Source organism: Oxyura jamaicensis, chromosome 15 (genome assembly GCF_011077185.1).
Source record: "Oxyura jamaicensis isolate SHBP4307 breed ruddy duck chromosome 15, BPBGC_Ojam_1.0, whole genome shotgun sequence".
NCBI classification, from domain to species: Eukaryota; Metazoa; Chordata; class Aves; order Anseriformes; family Anatidae; genus Oxyura; species Oxyura jamaicensis.
In genome coordinates, this window is record NC_048907.1 from 9,640,525 (window position 1) to 9,658,230 (window position 17,706).

Consider the following 17,706-nt stretch of genomic DNA (forward strand, 5'->3'; position numbering starts at 1 on the left):
CACCTGTCCCGGAAGAAGTGCTCGAACAGCAAAACTAAAGCGAGTTGTCAGAAAGGGCCAGACTTGGCCTTGAGCCACTGACAGCCAGTTTAATTCACTGAGTGAGGTGCAAGAAGAAGAAAGGAAGGAAAACTGAGTCACTGGCTATTAGAAATGATGAAAACAGCTCTCAGGACCTGCTTGAAAAGATCCCGTGGTAGGTAGGTAGCATGCTTTTTCTCTGAGTAGGGGCAAGGCTTCAGGACATCACAGAGGACTATGCTTACACAAATCGTGGTGGTGGTGATGTATTATTTTCAGCTATGTGTTTCTTTCAACAGCCCCCCTTTGCCTAGGAACACTATGAATCTTCAGGTGTTGATAGTAAGGCTGTTTGTCTTGAGTGTCTGGTGTTGGGGTTCCTATGTTTACGAGCAGAAATCCATGCAGTCTTGTAGCAGCTTTTATACTACCCCTCTCAGCTTTAAGTCACCGCTTTTTGTAAGTGAAGGTGTTAATATAGCTCTCTTTCACCCCAGGTCAAGATGTGACCCCATGCCTCACACTGATGCATAAAGAGGAAAAGATCCTTTGAAAAGACGAAGTTTGGGATTACATAATGTGAAAAGTAAACGGCAGTGAGAAAAAAAAGAAAAGGGCTTAGATAGCAGTACTCAAAACTGCAGCCTGCTGACTAGCCACTAGTTGCCTTCAGAGAGCTGACAGGGCAGCTCCAGGCTCGCTGACCTCTTCCAGCTACCCAAACAAATACATAAAATATTTATTAGCTTTGCTTCCCTGCATTCCCAATGGCTGGACCTCCCGTAAGGTTTTCCCAGCACCGTGCGTAGATGTGACTCACAGTTCAGACCAGGCTGCGAAGCTCTGCTTCCCGGTGCTATTCTGTGCACTGCTGCCTTGGAAGGCTGGTTCTCAGATGTGCTGCGTGGTTGTGTACCAGGCATTTTCAGCCCACATTTCCAGTTCCAATGGACTTCAAAAGAGGAAGATACTCCCATTAATGTTTTGCATGATAACAAGTTAGGCAAGCATCATTTTTGGATCCGGTTGATGGAAGACTGGTTACTGCCAGTGCCAAGTGGGCGTCTGAGCTGAGACTATCAAATGATGTCTGTTGTATTATACACTTTGTTGGATTTCCTGCTTGGAAAGTGACGCGTGTGCCAGACAAGCAGTGTTTTCTGTTTTGGCCTTCAAGTAATCTTGGCACCCGGTGCAAGCTGTTTACTTTAAAAACTTAATTTTAACTATAGTTTTGGAACTTACTTGGAAATGTCTGCAGATCAACAGCAGTGGAGAGGACAGCAGAGCATCCTTTTACTCCTGTGTTCTTTAGAAACACCTTCATCTGCTTTACGAGAGCTGCTTCTGATTTGTGTGTGATCTATTCGTGCATTATCTCTTGCTGGGTTGGACAGGCAGTAAAGAACATGTAGCTGAAAGACAATTAAGAATGGAGATCATGGAAGAACATAATGGACAGCAACATCCTAAGTCCTTTTAGTATTGTTCCACAACTCTTTCTTGTGACATATATACCTCTGGTGGAAGGAGAACGTACTCCGTTTTGCTGAGCAGGCAACAGAAGTAGCCCACGTTAGGATCTGGAAGGGCGCTCTCCAATCTGCTGCAAAGCCAGTGGTCACACTGACACGCAGTGCCATTAGTTTCCACCTAGCAGAAAGGTTCTTCAGAGTGCCAAGCGTGACGCCAGAATAGAAAACACTTCATTCATCAAAGCCATAAGTAAGAAACTCTGAGTTTTTGGTTTTAGAAGTAACTTTTGTACGTTTATGACTTTTTCCACATTAAACACCGTTTATGGTTTGGAAGTTGTTCAGGCAAGAGGCATGTGGTTTGTGCTCCCAAATATCAGCAGCAGTTTTGTTAGGTTGAGTCTCTATTTTATGTTGACATTTTTTTGGCTTTTCATTTATCTTCTGGGTGGACCTCTCTGAAGAAGCCAGCTGCCTCAGGGAGAACCCGTAGCCTTCTCTCTGAACCAAGGACTCAGTGCTCTGCTTAAGGTGAAGAAGGTGGCTTTGGGAAGACAGTATAGGGAATCTGGGTTTGGAAGCCAGACTTGTGAAAGTACCTAGTGAAGAAGTACCTTTTCTGGGATGTTCCCTCGTCAGAGCAATTGCTGGAACAAATTGGGAAGAAGGAATTTCACACCTGGATTTTGAGACATGAGCTGATGGGTTTTTCCATACGCAACGTGAGAAATTACGGACTAGCTGTTGAATTTTCAGTTCATTCTCTTCCTGCTGAATAAATGGCAAAGGGCTGATGCAAGACCTCGGTTTATGATCTGGGAACTCCATTTTACAAATTCTACTGAGATTTCAAGGGCCTGCTTTGCAGGCCTTCCTATGCATAAGAGCAATGTTTGAAGTGGATGGAATTACATAAATATGTTCTCTGGGTGTATTGAAGCAGAGGAAACTGTATGGATTGGACGTGCTTTTGTTCCTGCAGCATTTTAGATTCTAACATTAATTCTTTCTTTAGCTGACCAGCCAGGACAGGATTTAGAAATGAATGCCAACATTTTTGCCTTCCAATATTCAATGTTTGGGCCTAGAAGAGCAATGCTTCTTTTCCAGAGTGTCTGAACGCTCTGCAAGGACCCACTTTGCCCCATTACTCCAGAGTCACTCATGACAAATAGATGCTGTGGGATATGTGAGTGCAGTGACAGGCACTGCGGTGCACAAACGTTGGAAGCTCCTAAAAGCTCTCAGTCAACACTTTTGTGATTTGGGGTTTGAAACAGCACCAAAATTGCCCTGCAGGGTCAGACTGGTGGGCCAGGGCCATCCAGTAGTCTGAACGATGCCCGGTGCCACTGGAATACATGATTATTTTTTTGGGGGAGGGGGTGAGGGGGGAGTTGCAGCTCTATTTTTACCTGTGTTTCCTTTTTTTTTAATGTTTGATTGGATTTGTCCGTTACCTACCACTTTCAGCCATCTGTCCGTGCTGGGTGAACCGCAGCACTAAATCTCAAGGAGAGAAAACCAATTTTTCATTTTGTTCCCAGACCTGGCTAGATTTTCGCGTGTGCCTACTTTGTATCCCAGCTGCTTCTGCAAGTCTAACGCCTCTAAACCCAGTTTCTCTTTCCTGGAGCCCTGGCCTGAGGGCTTGGAGCCCTTATCTCTGGCCTCCCATAGCAGAACACCCTGTAAGAGCAGGGTGTCCTTCCCGCCTTCCCTGGGTCAGGACCACAAGCCTACGCTTGGTGGTGCAAGCTCTCCTAGCTCGGTGTGGAGCTTGATTTGTGCTGGTTTCCCAATAATGGGAAGAGATGATGAAAGCAAAGAAAGACGTACAGATGGGGAGAGATATCTCAGGGCTGCCAGGGCAGCTGTTTGAGATCTCTGAATCAGATGGAGACAGAGCTCCACCACCCTCAGCTTCCCCACCCTCAAACAAGCCATCTCCCATGTGCAAAGCAAAAGGAGCCCCACCCCAGCCCTGCCATGTTAGCTCATGGCCTGGGTAATAAATGGCAAATTCCAAGGGTAATCCTGTCAAAGTCTTCCTGACATCCCCGTTGATAATAGTAACCACAACAGTGTCCCCCTGCTCTTCTGATTAATACCAGAAGAATTCTGCTTGATTAGATCATTACTGAGGGGAAATGTAGGAAAACACAAATATTCCAGGGACAAAGCAGACTCCAGATGAGGGAGAAGGCTGCGAGTTTCCATGGTTTGTAACATTTTTCACCTGACACAGAAAGAAGGTCTGGGATTGTCTTCTGCTCTCCAGCAAACCTCCCAAGAATATGCATGTCCCAGCCTTCCTTCTTCGCCTGTAACTCATTCGTATCATGTTGGTATGCGCAGCTAGGAGCCACGCAAGTGCATACGTCTTGGAAGGGTTGCAGTCTTTGAATGTAAAGTCCCAAGGGCAGAGACCCAGGTAATTGTTTCCTTGACAAGTCTGGCAAGGTCAAATTAGTGCAATTTGGGATCTTGGCACACCACAGAGGCATTGAGCGTGCAGGGAGGAGCAGTTTCCTTATCTCTGTCTCCATGCTACCACGGACTCCTTCCCTGGAAAAGCTGGGATGGCGATGTGGAGGCTGGGTAAGAAACCCTGTATTTTGGGAAGGACACCAGGCTGCTGCTGTCTTACCCTTTCCTACCCCTTCCAGATCTGTGGTTCTTCGTTATCTTACGTTGAGATAAGTGGAGGCTGTTTGTCTCAGGCTGTCTGCAGATTCAGGCAGACATGAGATTCCTTACACACGGTCTTTTATGTCTTTATCACCCTGCAGGCGTATGGACACGATGGTGGCTTATTTGTGCCTTTTTTTAATGAAGGTCAAGATGAGTAGAGCACTTCTTCATACTTGTCTGATGCTGGCTTTGACATCTGTGGTGCTGCATGCTTGCTCTCTGTCACTGCGAAGCACAAGAAGCATTGGCACCCCAGGCTTGGTCGTGTAGGTTTGACCAGAACAGGAGCAACCAAACGCTTGGGCTCCCCTGGGCGGTTGTTAGCTACATCTTTCACCTGGCAGCTCCCTAGAACTGGAATCTGCTTCACCGACTGAAGCAAGTATTAGTGGGAAAAGCAAGCGTGGAGGCAAGAAAAGAGCAGGTTTTTCCACGTGGACCTGATTAGCCAATATATGCAAACACTGGATGGGTAGGAATAAAGGGGAAGAGGCCGGAGTCTTCTCAGTGACTTCTGCCGTAAGGGTGACTGAACACAGGAAGGGGTTGTCTCAAGGGGTTGCAGAATCTCCACCCCCAGAGATCTTCAAAACCCAACTGGAGAGGTCCTGGGCAGCCTGCTGTAGTTGACCCTGGCTTGAGCAGCGGGGTTGGACAAACAATCTCCAGGGATGACTCCAAAGTCTGTGACTCTGTAACTACGTTGGCAAAATACTTGTTAAAGGGTAGTTTGGGGAGCTGCTCAGGAGGTGGAACTAGCTTCAGAAGTTCTCAGTGGGTCCCTGAAAATGTCCCAGTCAAAAACAACTCTCCACACTTTTTTTAAGGTATATTTTTCCAGGCTGTGCTGGAACATAGCCTGCAGACTGATTGATAAACACAAGTGAGGAAAGGGATGAGCTGCAGCACAGCAGAGACAATGGAAAGGGGAAATTTTTAAGCTAGCGTGATTATTTAAGGCAATCTGCCGTGTAACTGCACTTCAGTCCCTGCCCCCAAAGTGGGGGCCTGTGCCATTCTCTGCTGAGGCAGCAAGCTTGGCATTTGCCTGCAGGTGCGAGAAGAGGATCGAGGAGGTCTAGATGAGCAGAACAGAGAGAGCCTGAGGCTCTTAGACGAGGAGAATGAAGGAGCAATGCGATAACATCATGAAGCAGTAAAGGGCTGGAGGACAATACGAGTAATACAAGGAGGATGGGTATGATTTGTTCTCCATATCCAGGGCAAAATGTCAAGGTTTTTAACTACAGCAAGACATTAGGAAAAATCTTCCTAGCACTAAGGCTAATGAAGCTCTGGAATAAAGTGCAGCAGTGGCCGTGGGGTCCATGAAGGCAGTTTTTAAAGCACGGTATAAAAATTTCAGTCTCGGGTGGCAGACTGAGCTGCCCTGCCTTGGGACATGCAGAAGGACAGAGCAGAAGGTCCCTTTCTGTCCCCCATTCCTGTGGCTCCCTGCACCAGTGGGAGTTAGGATGCAGGAGAGAGCTTGCACGTAGGAAGGAGCTCCTCTCACTTTCCCTCGCTTAGATTCTAACTCACAGGGGAAAGCAGCAGAGATGCGTTTTGCCCTGTGGTTTTCTTACCTCTGAACCTTCTTGTGGCTGTTCACACCTGAAGTTCACAGAGTTCACATTTCAAGTTCAGAGTTAGTCCTGGCTCCAGCTCCTGTCCTTGCGGAGGTGCTCAGCACCAGGAGTGGCCTTTACGTCATGCTGAATGCTGGTCCTTCTCCTTCGAAGTCAATAGCCTTCCTAGAAGACCTGTGCAGGGTGGATAAAGGCTAGCATATCACGTAACGTGCTGCCAATATCAGCGTATTCCAAAATGTCAGCGTACACATTAGGGTGGCTCCTTGACATGGAGCAATTCTTGAGGAGAGGGAGGGTGGCAGACAGGCAGGCAGCCTGCCTGGAGTGAGGAGAGCTGACCTTTCTTGTTAACTGATCGTGTGGGAGGGAGAAGAGTGCTGATAAATGTAATAAAAGATCTTAACCCAGAGAAATTTGGGCACCAGTTCCCGTACAAGACACATCTCTAATCCAGTGAAGGACTTTACCATCCTGGTCTGACACATCCACAGGGCATTCCCCACCAAATATGCCTTAGTTCCCTCCTATTTGTGCTCCTACACCCCATCCTAGACCACAGATAACACTTTTAGGCATGCTGTGAGTAAGCACAGGGGACTGGATCCTACGGTAAAGCAGGCAGCTGGGGAGATGATGCTGCGTGCTTTGAAATGCCTTCTCCAGAGCCTGCCTGGCTTCAAATCAGTGTTGGGAATTCATTGGCAGCTGAGCAGGGATTTTCAGTTTTTACTGGGGTCTAAGTGGGGAAACTGAAACCCCTGAGAAGTGTCCAAAACTGTCTGAGGCTCCAGGTTATAGTACCTTTTCAGACCATCTGTGGAAGGCGCTGGCCTCAGCAGCCTCCTGCTTTTTGCACCCTGCGCTTTAGAGGGGGCTTTTCAAGTGTGGGTTGGCATCATCAAAAACTCTGTAACATGCTGAGAGAGCAGACTCTCCAGTCCTGGCATTTTGTTATATTCCAGCCCACAACCATTCCCTTTCTGAGAAACCTAACCACTTTGTCTCCTTTATTCCCTCCCTCTCAGCTCCCTGGACACAGCCGCTGCCATGAGATGTCTCAGCCAAGGATTCTGAGCCAAGATATAAGGGAAATGGTTTAACCAGATGTGTGCCCATGCCTGTGCCGCTGAACTCCGAGATGTCGATCTGTAAAAAGCTTGTCAGCTCCCCTGCCTCCCAGCAGCTAGGTGAGGATGGGTGGGACAGCAGCATATCCAGAAAAACGCCTCTTTTCAAGGGGAAGGAGAGAAGGTTATAATTCGACTGTAAAATTTTGCTCCAGGCTGAAAGCTTGGCAAACAAAGGCTAAGCTTAGAAGTTATTTAAAAGGAAACAACAACAACAACAAAAAGCATAAAATAAATCAGGGCAGTCGTTTTGGATGGAGATGAGGGTATAGGCCTTAAAGATCATTCTTCAGTGGGGGAGGAGAAGGAATAGCTCAAGACAGAGTTGTGTTTGGCTCTCAGCCCTACTATAACTAAGCCTTTTAAAGCCAGGAGAATAAACTGCAGCATCTGAACACATGTCCAATCCCTGGCCTTTCCCTTCACCCATTTATCAGAAAAAAGTAAGGCTCTACGTACTCTTAAAAGCATAGTAAATGCAGATATGGTGGCACTAGCTGAATTCTTGCAACTGCTACTTTCTGAATGTGGATTTCCCTGTAACTTATATTGTAAAAGCAAATAAAGCCACTGAGGTTCAGCTGGCCTAGAGCAGAAGAGGAGAATATGTTGCTTTCAGCATTACAGAGCTTCTCATGTCTCTGCTGCTCTGTGCTGTATCACACTTGCTGCTCAGGATCATGCCCTGCAGAAGCAGCCTCACACCTGAAGCCCCTTGAAGCCCTTACAAGGGCTGACTTCTGCTCAGTCCCGGGCTCACAAATTAAGGAAGAGGAAGGAGAGCTGGCTGGCTGCATAGCAGCAGAGACCGTGAGCACAGAACATGCCTCTGGAGGAAAAAGATTTCCAACTATTATCTAATATGCACACCACACATGGTTGGCAGCATGGTTTGTACGGGCCTTGGGAACAAAGACAAGGCCCAGCCAGTTAGCAGTTCTTTTGTCTGTCCTCATCTCCAGACCCTTGGGCCTCTGCAGCCTGTGCACCCACACATAATTACACTGCAGGCTCCCTCTGTCCTGGTGGCACTGAGTGACTTTTCCCCATGGTCTGGAGCCCCCGCATGTCAAGTTAGGGAGGAAAGGGTAAGGCTGGTATTTTAGACAAACCCCTCAGCCCACTGAATTACCCATCAAATTAGATATAAGGAAAAAGCTTTCGCAGTAAGAGTGGATTAAGCACTGTAACAGGTCACCCAGCAAGGCTGTGAAAGCTCCATCCTTGGAGATTTTCTGAACCTGATTGGATAAGGCATAGAGCAGCCTGACGTAGCTGTGTTAACTCTCCTTAATGCTCTGCACGCTTCGAAACCAGTCAGTCCCTCGGCTGCCTTGGGGAGTGCTTTGGCTATAGCAGGTACCAAGGTACAGAAGACTAAGTGAGTGATCAAAGGCATATAGGCGTAAAAGACCCTTTGTGAAATTTTGTCTCTCTCTCCATGGTTCATGCATGTTCAGTTCCACCAGCATAAGTGACACAGGCAGTCCTAGTTTAGATGGGATTTTACCGAGCTCTGTCCAAAACAGGCCTCTTTTGTAGGGCAGCACAGCTTAAACTTTTCTGGCTTTTGTAACAGACTTCAGAGATTGCTTGCGAATCTTTTCCTATGTGTTTGCAGATCCTTCCTTCAAGCACTCCTCTGCTGTCTGAAGAATTTAGTGCTCTCCAGCAGCAGACAGGGTCAGGCTTTGCTTCATATTCAAAAAATGCACTTTAATTCTGTCATTTCTCCAAGCTTAATGAGGCAGGTTGAAGAAGCCAATAAAGATGCATTTAGGACTAGGTCTATTTGTTAGGAAGACTTGGAAAAACTTTGTCTTGTGCTGCTGGCCAGGTAACATCACTGCAGTATTAAAAGATCTCTTATGTACGCTAGGATACTGAACGATTTGAGATGAGGTTGTCAAAGCATTGCCTTTCTGAACGTCTCAGTGGAGTCAGCTCTACTGAGAGGTGGAGGAAGGCTCTTTCGGATATGTTGTTAAAGAAAAAGAAGCCTGGCCTTTCAGTCTGCTCTTGTATTTCAGTGTTGACGCTCTCTCTGTTGTCATTTCTAGGGAAGACTGAGGCAGGGAACCCAGTCCATCTTCTAGCTCCCCAAGCAAGAACATTTGTGGACTGATCTACAGCTTCTCTCAAGCTCTGGAATTTCCAGGCGCATACGTCTTCAGGGCACAAGCAACCACAGGAAAGCTGCTTTTCCAAAGGTATGTCATCTCTTGTTTAGACTAAAAAAAAAAAACTCAAAAGAAAAGAGAAAAGAAAAAAAAAAAAGAAATGAGAAAAAAAATGACCTTTGGCATCAAAACAAAGCGGGTCTTCCTTTTCTGTAATCTTTTTTAACTGTGCCTCATGCAAAACAAAGTGAAACTGCAACACTGAATTAAGAAAATACGGATGAAGGTAAAAAGCAAGGTCCTGGCATTGGAGATAAGGCTAAATCAGAGCCCAGCAGAAAGAAGATGGCAGGGGAGAAGTTTAACAAGTTCATTTTATGTGCCTCTGTGTCACGCTTCCCTTTGTTGCTCAAGAATGTTGTCTCGCTGGTTCCTAGGGTGTGAAAGGGCCATGTTGCTGGGAAGATGTGCCCCATAGACCATGCCTCAGCCACTATTGGGCTGCTGCTGACAGAAGGGGGATCCTTCTGAAAACTGTTGTTTTACTGGTATTGCAGTTGTGCTATGGATCGGGAACTGATCAGGGCTTTTTGATCAGAGGCCTTCTGTACTGCAGTAGTTTGAAGAACAGTACCATGCAGGGCAAAGGTGTAATGAGAGTAGGTAGGCACTTGAACTCAGTCAAGGGAAATTAATATGCCTCAGTAGAAAGTGTTCACAGTGTTCAAGAGGTTTGGAGAATATCCATCTGGTTAGGAGCTCAGGAGATTAACCTAAATGCTCTCTAAAATAATGGAGATCCCCCTCACCTTTGCTGCCTTCAAAGGAAAGAAAGAGGACAAGAGTGCTCATAAACAGCGTTCTGTGTACACATATAAAGTAAAGCACAGGAGGAGCCTGACGGACCTTGTCAGGAAGGGTAGAGTGCACAGGGAGCGTGTGACAAGCTCTGGCACATATAGACCTATCCACTGCGATCAGTGGCTTGAAGCCAGGCTAGGTCAGAGTTCACACCAAGAATTGACATCTCTCCCGCTGCCAGGATTTGTACACATCCTAAACTGCTATTGCACAACCTGGCGTGAGTGGCACGCTCTGCTCAGAAGCAACCTGAGACTGGAAGAGCAGGCTGCATCTGTCTGTTGGGCAGGACTGCAGTGCGCTGCTGGAGACATCCACGGCTGCCTGCTTTCCTTGCCTTCTTCCAGTTCCCACCCATGCCCCCAGCCCTGAAACAAAGACTCCCACTAAAAGCAAGGCAGGAGCTGTAGCAGCAGATTCCCTCGTTGCTGCCCAAATGTCAACTGCTGCTGCAGGCTGTGGCTTGTGTGATGGCAGCACCGATTCCATTAGCTGGTTTTTGAATCCTTCCTCCTGTGGCAGTAAGTTACTTGTGTAGACACTTAAACCAGTTAGAGTGGCCAGGAACTGATCGAGTGTGGATCTGTTAAAGAAAAGGAGGTGGAACACTGCTTTCCTTCTCTTTTTTTTTGTCTGTTGCCTCTACCTAGATGCACAGCCAGGCAGTTTGGTTGCAGTGCTCAGCTGCCTTAGAAGTTGCTGTTAGCTCTTTCTGGGAAGAAAGAGAAAAAGGTTGTTCTGCTCTTGGTGATCTCAAAGCCTGTTCTAGAGCAAATCCTTGTGTGCTCCAAGGCTGTTCTTTGTAACTGCCCCTTCGACCAATTCCAGCATAAAGACATGCGAGAACTGACACTTCACAGGCCTTTACAGCAAAGGACCACACTTCTCACGTAAAGGACTCGGAAGAGTCAAGGTGTGACTCCAGGAACAGCTGTAACTCAGACCTTTGTGCACACGTATTATTTTTAGCTAATAGAGGTGTGTTAACATTAATGCCTTAACCCTTAAGGAAGCTAGTTAATTCCCAGCTTGATATGAGCAGGGAGCTGGCTCATTTCTAGTGTTCTGGGGAGAGAGCCAAGATGAGCAATGCCAGGGTGGTTTTGGTTGTTGGTGTTCCTGAGCGGAGCACAAACGGGTCTGTGCTTCATCCCAGGCCTCCACCCATGGCCTGCCACCAAGAGAGCATCCTCTCTGTCCATCCTCTGCTTGCGCCGTGGGCTAGGTGTCTGTAGTGGCAGGGCTACAAGTGACCCAGCTGCAGCTGCGTGTCGCGATACAGTCAGCCAGGATGCCCGGAGGGGGACCGGCTGGCAGCTTGTTAGCTGAGTCACACAAGGCTGGTGGCCTAAGAAGACACAGCTTGGTCTAGGAGCTCTGCGTGAGTAAGATGCAGAAAAAAGTGACACCATCACCCGTGCACCCGCCCGTTGTTACTGAAACGTGGATCTAGCAGGGAAAAGGCTGTGGCAGGCAGGCGGGAGAGGAAAAGGGAGGGGGGAGTTCAAACCCCGTGGCCCAGAGAAAGAAAACTCTGCCTTCATGCTTGCGTCAGTAGCCTGTCTGTGTGCTGACCCCAGGCTCACCTGAGCCTTGGCAAAGCTCCCCTTTGTTCTGTGTTGGCTTCAGAATCCAGAGTTATCCCGCAGCCACTTTGTGACCCGTTCCACCCAGACAGCCTGCCCATGATTGCTTCATAAAGCAAGACCCAGGAATCAAAAACAGGGCATGCTTCCTGAGCAGAGATGGAAAACAGCTGGGCTGGAAAAAAGGAGGGGTTTGCTGGCTGAGCAGTGGAAAATACAGATCAAGGCCTGGTTGTGCAATCTTCCCGGGCTGGCCTTTGGCTGCTATTGTGGCAAGGGGACCAGCTGGAGTTGGCAAGAGGCTGGTGCCAGGCAGTAGGGTAGTGAGAGCCTCTGATGACAAGAAGGCTGGAAACTCAGATCTTAGTTCTGCATGTTTTAGACTTGAGTGAGAGGAGACAAGTGACACGTGGTGATGTTGCCCTCTCCACTGCGCTGTGGTCAGATCTGTCCAGCTAGCCCAGATGGCATTTGAGTGGCCAAACCAGTTACAGGAAAGGCACACAGAGCTGTAAGGCTACAGAAAAGCGACCTGACTGGTGTAGAGCTTGATTCCTGGTGCTCATAAAGTGCTCAGTAGGTGGCCACAGCAAGGGCTGTGGTTACGTACTCTGGCCAGGTTCCTGCATCTGAATCCTCCGTGCTCATCCTGGGGAGTGGGCGCACACCAAACAACAAAATAACACACCCCCGTTCTGCAGGGAGGCTGACCAAAAACAAACGCAGAGCTAGCAACCGTCACCATCCCCTGCAATCAAGGGAGGGCCTTGCCATGTTTTCCCTAGCCTTAACTGCTGGTTGCTTCAGGTCAGGCTTCTGGATGAGTTCTTAATTTGTGTTAAATTCAAAATCTCTAACCAAAAGTAAATGAGCCTGTAGCTTTCATGTGGCAGCTGAATTTGAAGCCAGGGAAGAGGGGTGTGGGACCGTTTTTATCTTTTTAAAATCTAATTATTGAGTTCAAGAAGGAGGGGATGGACAAGAACAGGGATGGAGAGGTAGGCCTTTGCTTCAGAGCCTAATTATCACAAATAAATAAATAAATAAATCACTGCAATCTCCTGCTGAGAGAGCCCTGGAACATGCCTCTTCTCCCAGTGCTCCTCTCTGTAACTGAGCAAGAAACTAAGGGAAGGGGCAAAATGGTGAGAGGGCAGAAAGCAAAGGATGTGGGCAGGACCATCAATCACCTCCTCGGCTGATACATACCAGCTACATTGGCCTCTCTTCTTAGCACCTGGAACAGGAGAAGACAGTATGATGAATGTTTTTCGCTGTGTAGTATTGGAGCCATGGACGCGCTGTAATTGCAGGGAGATCATGCTTTCTTACAACTGGCTCGACCGACCGAGCTGAAACATATGGATTCAGGCCTTGCTCTGCAGCAGTTTTCAATCGTGTTCATCAATAAGACACAGCACAGCTGCAGAGGAGAAAAAAAAACAAACTGCTACAGAGCCCATGACGGGAAAGAATGAAGATGTGTTGTGATGACCTGGAGGAGGGAGGGAACTGTAGAACTGAGGCAAGAGCAGCGCCCAGAGGAGCGCAGGGGGAAGTGGTTTTGTCCCAGGTAGCAAACTTGGGAGAATTTCTGGCTCTCTGTGCCAAGTTTTGGTATACAGGTACCTCACGGTGTGGGGTATTGGCTTCAGATGTTGGAAGAACACAGTTCTAAGGAAACCAACACCAAGAAACAGCATTGTGACCAGAAGCAGGCTGTGGCATGACGCAAACTGTCATGCAGAGAATGAAAGCAGCATTACATTTGCAGGCTAGGGGCTAGGCTTCCAAATGGATGCAGCCATTGAATTATTGGAGTTTTAGGCAGTTTTCATCCTGCCATGAAGTATCCTGTGGTCCTGTGTGGGGAGCTGAAGACTATATATACACCAGATGAAAGGAGTGAGGGACCTAGCAGCTGGGCTGGTAGCACTGGGAGCCCTTTCAGTTGGATTCTCAAGGTGCAGCTTAAGGGGTGCTGCTGGAGGCAGCTCCCACTATGCAAGAGGCCCAGCCCATGACTCTTATCCCAGCAGAAGAAAGCCTTCTCCTAGATACTTCTCACATGTCATGGTCTGAGAGTGTATCTGTAATAGATTTTGAGAAGAATTCCTCTCGCAGAAGAGAATTAGAAAAATGACATGCTTAGGGTTTTGTTCCTATAACAAATTATTTGTAGACAAAGAACAAAGAGTCTTGCTAAGGCAAATGCATAATCTTAGCTGTTGCAGACTTAAGCCAGGTCACACTACACTTGGTACATAGCAGGCTCAAGTGCATGTAAAATCGATTTCTTTAAACCTGGGCAACTTTGTAGTACATCCAAACAAACAAAACCCAGGCAGATACACAGAATTAATAGCTGGTAATAGCTTCAGCATTTTAAGAGCTGTTGAAAATTTGGCATTGCTTGCAGATGAAAACACATTGTTTCAGAGTTTATTTTCAATACAAAACAGAATGAAGGCGTGTTTTAGAAACAATTTGTAAAATGAGGTGTTAGTCTTTTGGCTTATACTGACCTGAACTTATTCTTTATTAAAAAAAACCTGCCCTTCCCTTTTAACTTCTTAGTATGGTACCTGTCATCAGAATTCTTAGGAAACAAACATGATGCATCTGTATCTACTCAGCAGGGTCAACACTGGATTTCAGCAGTGGCTGAAACAAAATTTCATTTAACAAAAATTGTAAGTTTTGTTCCCAATGAAGAGTTCCGGTTTTGATGAAATGGTATTCCCTGCAGAAAAGCAGAACCAAAGCTATCCTTGGCAGGTTTCACCCAATGTCTGTGTACTCCTCAAGAAGGAGAAAGGCAGTGGAGAGAAAGCAAGTGTGGGTTTGGGAGGAAAGAAGCCCTACCAACCAATAAATAGGAGCAATGAAAGCAGGGGGATGAAAAGTAGAAATTCCCAGGCATTCCAGACATATCTGGTATCCTTTACATCCTGCGCTGGGCACTTCACTTGTACATATTCCAGTGTTCCACCACAGGAGCAGCTGCATTTCAGTTGTGAGTTATTATACGAAGAGTTTTGGATAGTTGTCGCAGGATCTTATGAGATGAAAAGGAGCTGACTGTGGCAAAGAAAGTAAAATAGAACATGCAATCTATTAACTATGCCGGAAACCACTTATGCCACAAAGGAATGGGTGCCAGGAAGCAAAAACTTCCAGAAGAAATTAGGGGGGAAAAAGGGGGAAGAAAAAAGGATAAAAAAAAAAAGGAAAAAAGTCACCGGTAGCTGGGAGAAGAGTACAGGCTCGTTACCACATCTGAGCTGTTGAAAAATAGCCGCTGGTTTTCTGTAGCTCTTCATCTGTTTTTCTGTTCATTTTTGTCCTTCTGTTTAACCTTGCCGGGTAAAACACATCTCCAAGGACAAATAAAAATGATATTCTTACCAGCGCTGCTGACTTTGCAACCTGTCAGAAAACTGACTACACTTGAAGCTCCTTCAGTCAGTCACTTTAAAATATGGCCAGCATTGTGCTTAAAAAGAAGAGGAAGAACAAAATACAGGAATTCAGCACCAGGATTACTCTGCTGAATATTAAGGTGTTCCAACAGGCTCTGGGAGAAACAGCACAACCGTTGTGGTGTGCAGTGTGACAAAGGGAAATGATGCAGAATGTTAGGCTTGGTTCTTGCATTATGGTGCAGATACTTAATTTGTCTTCGTTAAATATATATTATATCAAAGCCTGTTTAGATCCAGAAAGGTGGCCTGGGAACTAGAAAATGCTGTTAAAACCTGGCCCAAAGAAATGTTAATTAATTTCACTAGGTTCGCACTTCACCTGTCCAAGGAAAAATGGCTGGCTTTTGGCATTTGAGAGGGTGAAATCTGCAGCAAGTGCTTTTGTCATTACTTACAGTCATCTGCCCTGGAAGCATTTCCCTGGCTTATGTGCACCACATGTGGATGGAGAACCTGAATTTCTTTGAGGAAACTTTTCTGCTCCAGATGCTTCTCTGCTCCTCGGAGATGGGCCTAGAGAGTTAGACGTGCAGCCCAGACTGGAGGGATCTGCAGGCCAGGAGGTGCAGCTGCCTTCTTCTGTCTCTGACAAAGACTGCTTTCAAACTGTGCTTAGGGCACGAGCAGAACAAAGCAAGAGTGACTGTTCAGAAACAGCCTCAGGTTGCTCAGGGTCACGACAAGAAAGGTAAAATTAGGGTACCAGCGCTGTCCTTGGCCTGCACACTTCCTGCATGCCAGCCTGGCCGGCGTTACTCATCCTTATGTTCTAACAAACACCACGTTCTGGCCTGCGGGCAGCAGGTGCATAAAATGAAAAGCCGTGTGGCTAGTTGGGCTGCGTATGTGGGGGGCAGTGGTTCTTCGTGAAGCAACTGGTTCAGATCCCTGGGCGAGAACAAACGAGGGAGGAGAAAACACGGACACAGTCAGCTGTAGGAACAAGGTGAACTCCAGAGCAAAAGATGTAATTTTTCAATCAAGCTTTTAATGAAAAGATCATAAAATAACAGTTTCTCATCACTGTACATTAAGACTGCAAATTTCTGAATGCTGAGATCATATTATAATTTCTGTATCTTTTTATATGACACTTGAGTTGAAGCCACAACTCTGTGTGGCTCTGACCTGAATTCAAGCTCTTGAAGGAAATGAACAGAACATTGCAGCAGGAATGTCGGCCTTTACCTTGCCCTGCCCTCTTCTCCCCCTCCCCAGGAAACATCCAGGGCACCTAGACTGACTGACAATTAAGGCTTAAAATTAAAAAGAGAGAGAGAGAGAGAGATGGAACATCCCCTTTTTAGTTGTATTTAAAGTATTAAAATAAAGTGGGGGAAAATATCCAGCCAGCCAAAACAAGGTCCTGTCCTCATTAGAAAAGTTATCCTCAGCCAGTTCTCAACTCTTGTGGAAGTTAGAGCAACAGTTGTCCAGGTGCTTCGATTGATAACTTGTGAATGAGAAGGTTTAAAAAACATCCCACTCTTCAGGAAAAGCAAGCACTATGAGGTGTGTCCCCTACCTGCCAGCAAATTTTGCAGCACAAAGTATTGTTTTAAACCCTCCCTGCAGCATCCCACAGGATCTTCTCTGTTCAGAAAACACCGATCCGTTTATATTTTGGAGCCACTGGGCTTCCAGAAGAGACGGCAGTGAGGTGGAACAGCTGAACAACAAATGAATTTCTCTCTCTAGACTTATGTTTCAGTATTTTTGAGTCATGTTAGTTAAAAGAAGGAAAGCAGAATAAAGAGCTGTTACTTTGTGGCACAGAGGTGAACCAGGCCCGAAATGAAGCAGCCTTCCTAGGAGGTCCAGCTGGGAACTCCAGCAGAGCTGGAACTGCCTCGCAGAGGATCCTATAGCTTTTGCTTTTACAAAGAAAGTAGCAAACTTAGTGAGTGTCATGGGAAATCATCAAAGGTGCAATTGCTTTCTTCCCCTACCCTGAAAAAATGCAAACACAAGGAGTGGGAAGGGGCTGAAAATCATCGACTGCTTGTCTCCTCATCTCCTGCACTAAAAAGAAGACAATAAGGTACCGTGGGGCTTAAATATTGCAAAAGCAGTTTCTAGCTACTGAAAGCAACCTCCAAATGTTGTTTTTCAAGAATGTGACCGGTTCTGGAGTGAAAGAGTAAGCCTACGGAAAAAAAGGGGTGGGGGGCTATAGCAAATGAAGAGACTTTGTTGATGTTGAGAAAATCATTAAGTTTAAACAAAAACAACAACAACAAGAAAAAATTCCAGAAGACCAATTAAATATTCCAGGACCACAGGTCAGAGCTCATTTAGAATTTAAACTCCTGCTTAAAGAAGTGTTTAATCAAACATGCCAGCTCAATGGTAAGCCTTTCTGCTGGCTAGAGAGAGCTAGATGTTTACCATTTAGCGCCCCAAACCTATTGAAACTGCAGGGAGGATTTTGTGCTGCTTTGTTTTTGCTTGACCTTTCCCTTAACTCCAGTACAGCTGATCGGAAAGGTTTCTGAATCCAGCATGTGCCCACAAATTAACCAACATCCCTTTCGTCGGGCCCATTTTTAAGGTTATTGCAGGTCCGTAACTGCTAACTCTACCAATACTGGAACGGGAGGCTTTGTAAAGTACAGCTTTTCCCAGGGACTCTTACCACCTCACTTGGTAGGGGATCTGATGCTTCAATATGGTTTGCGAGGCCCATCACAAAATGGCACAAATGCTGCTGAGTTTGGCACAAAGCTTCCTCTAGCTACCTTGGGC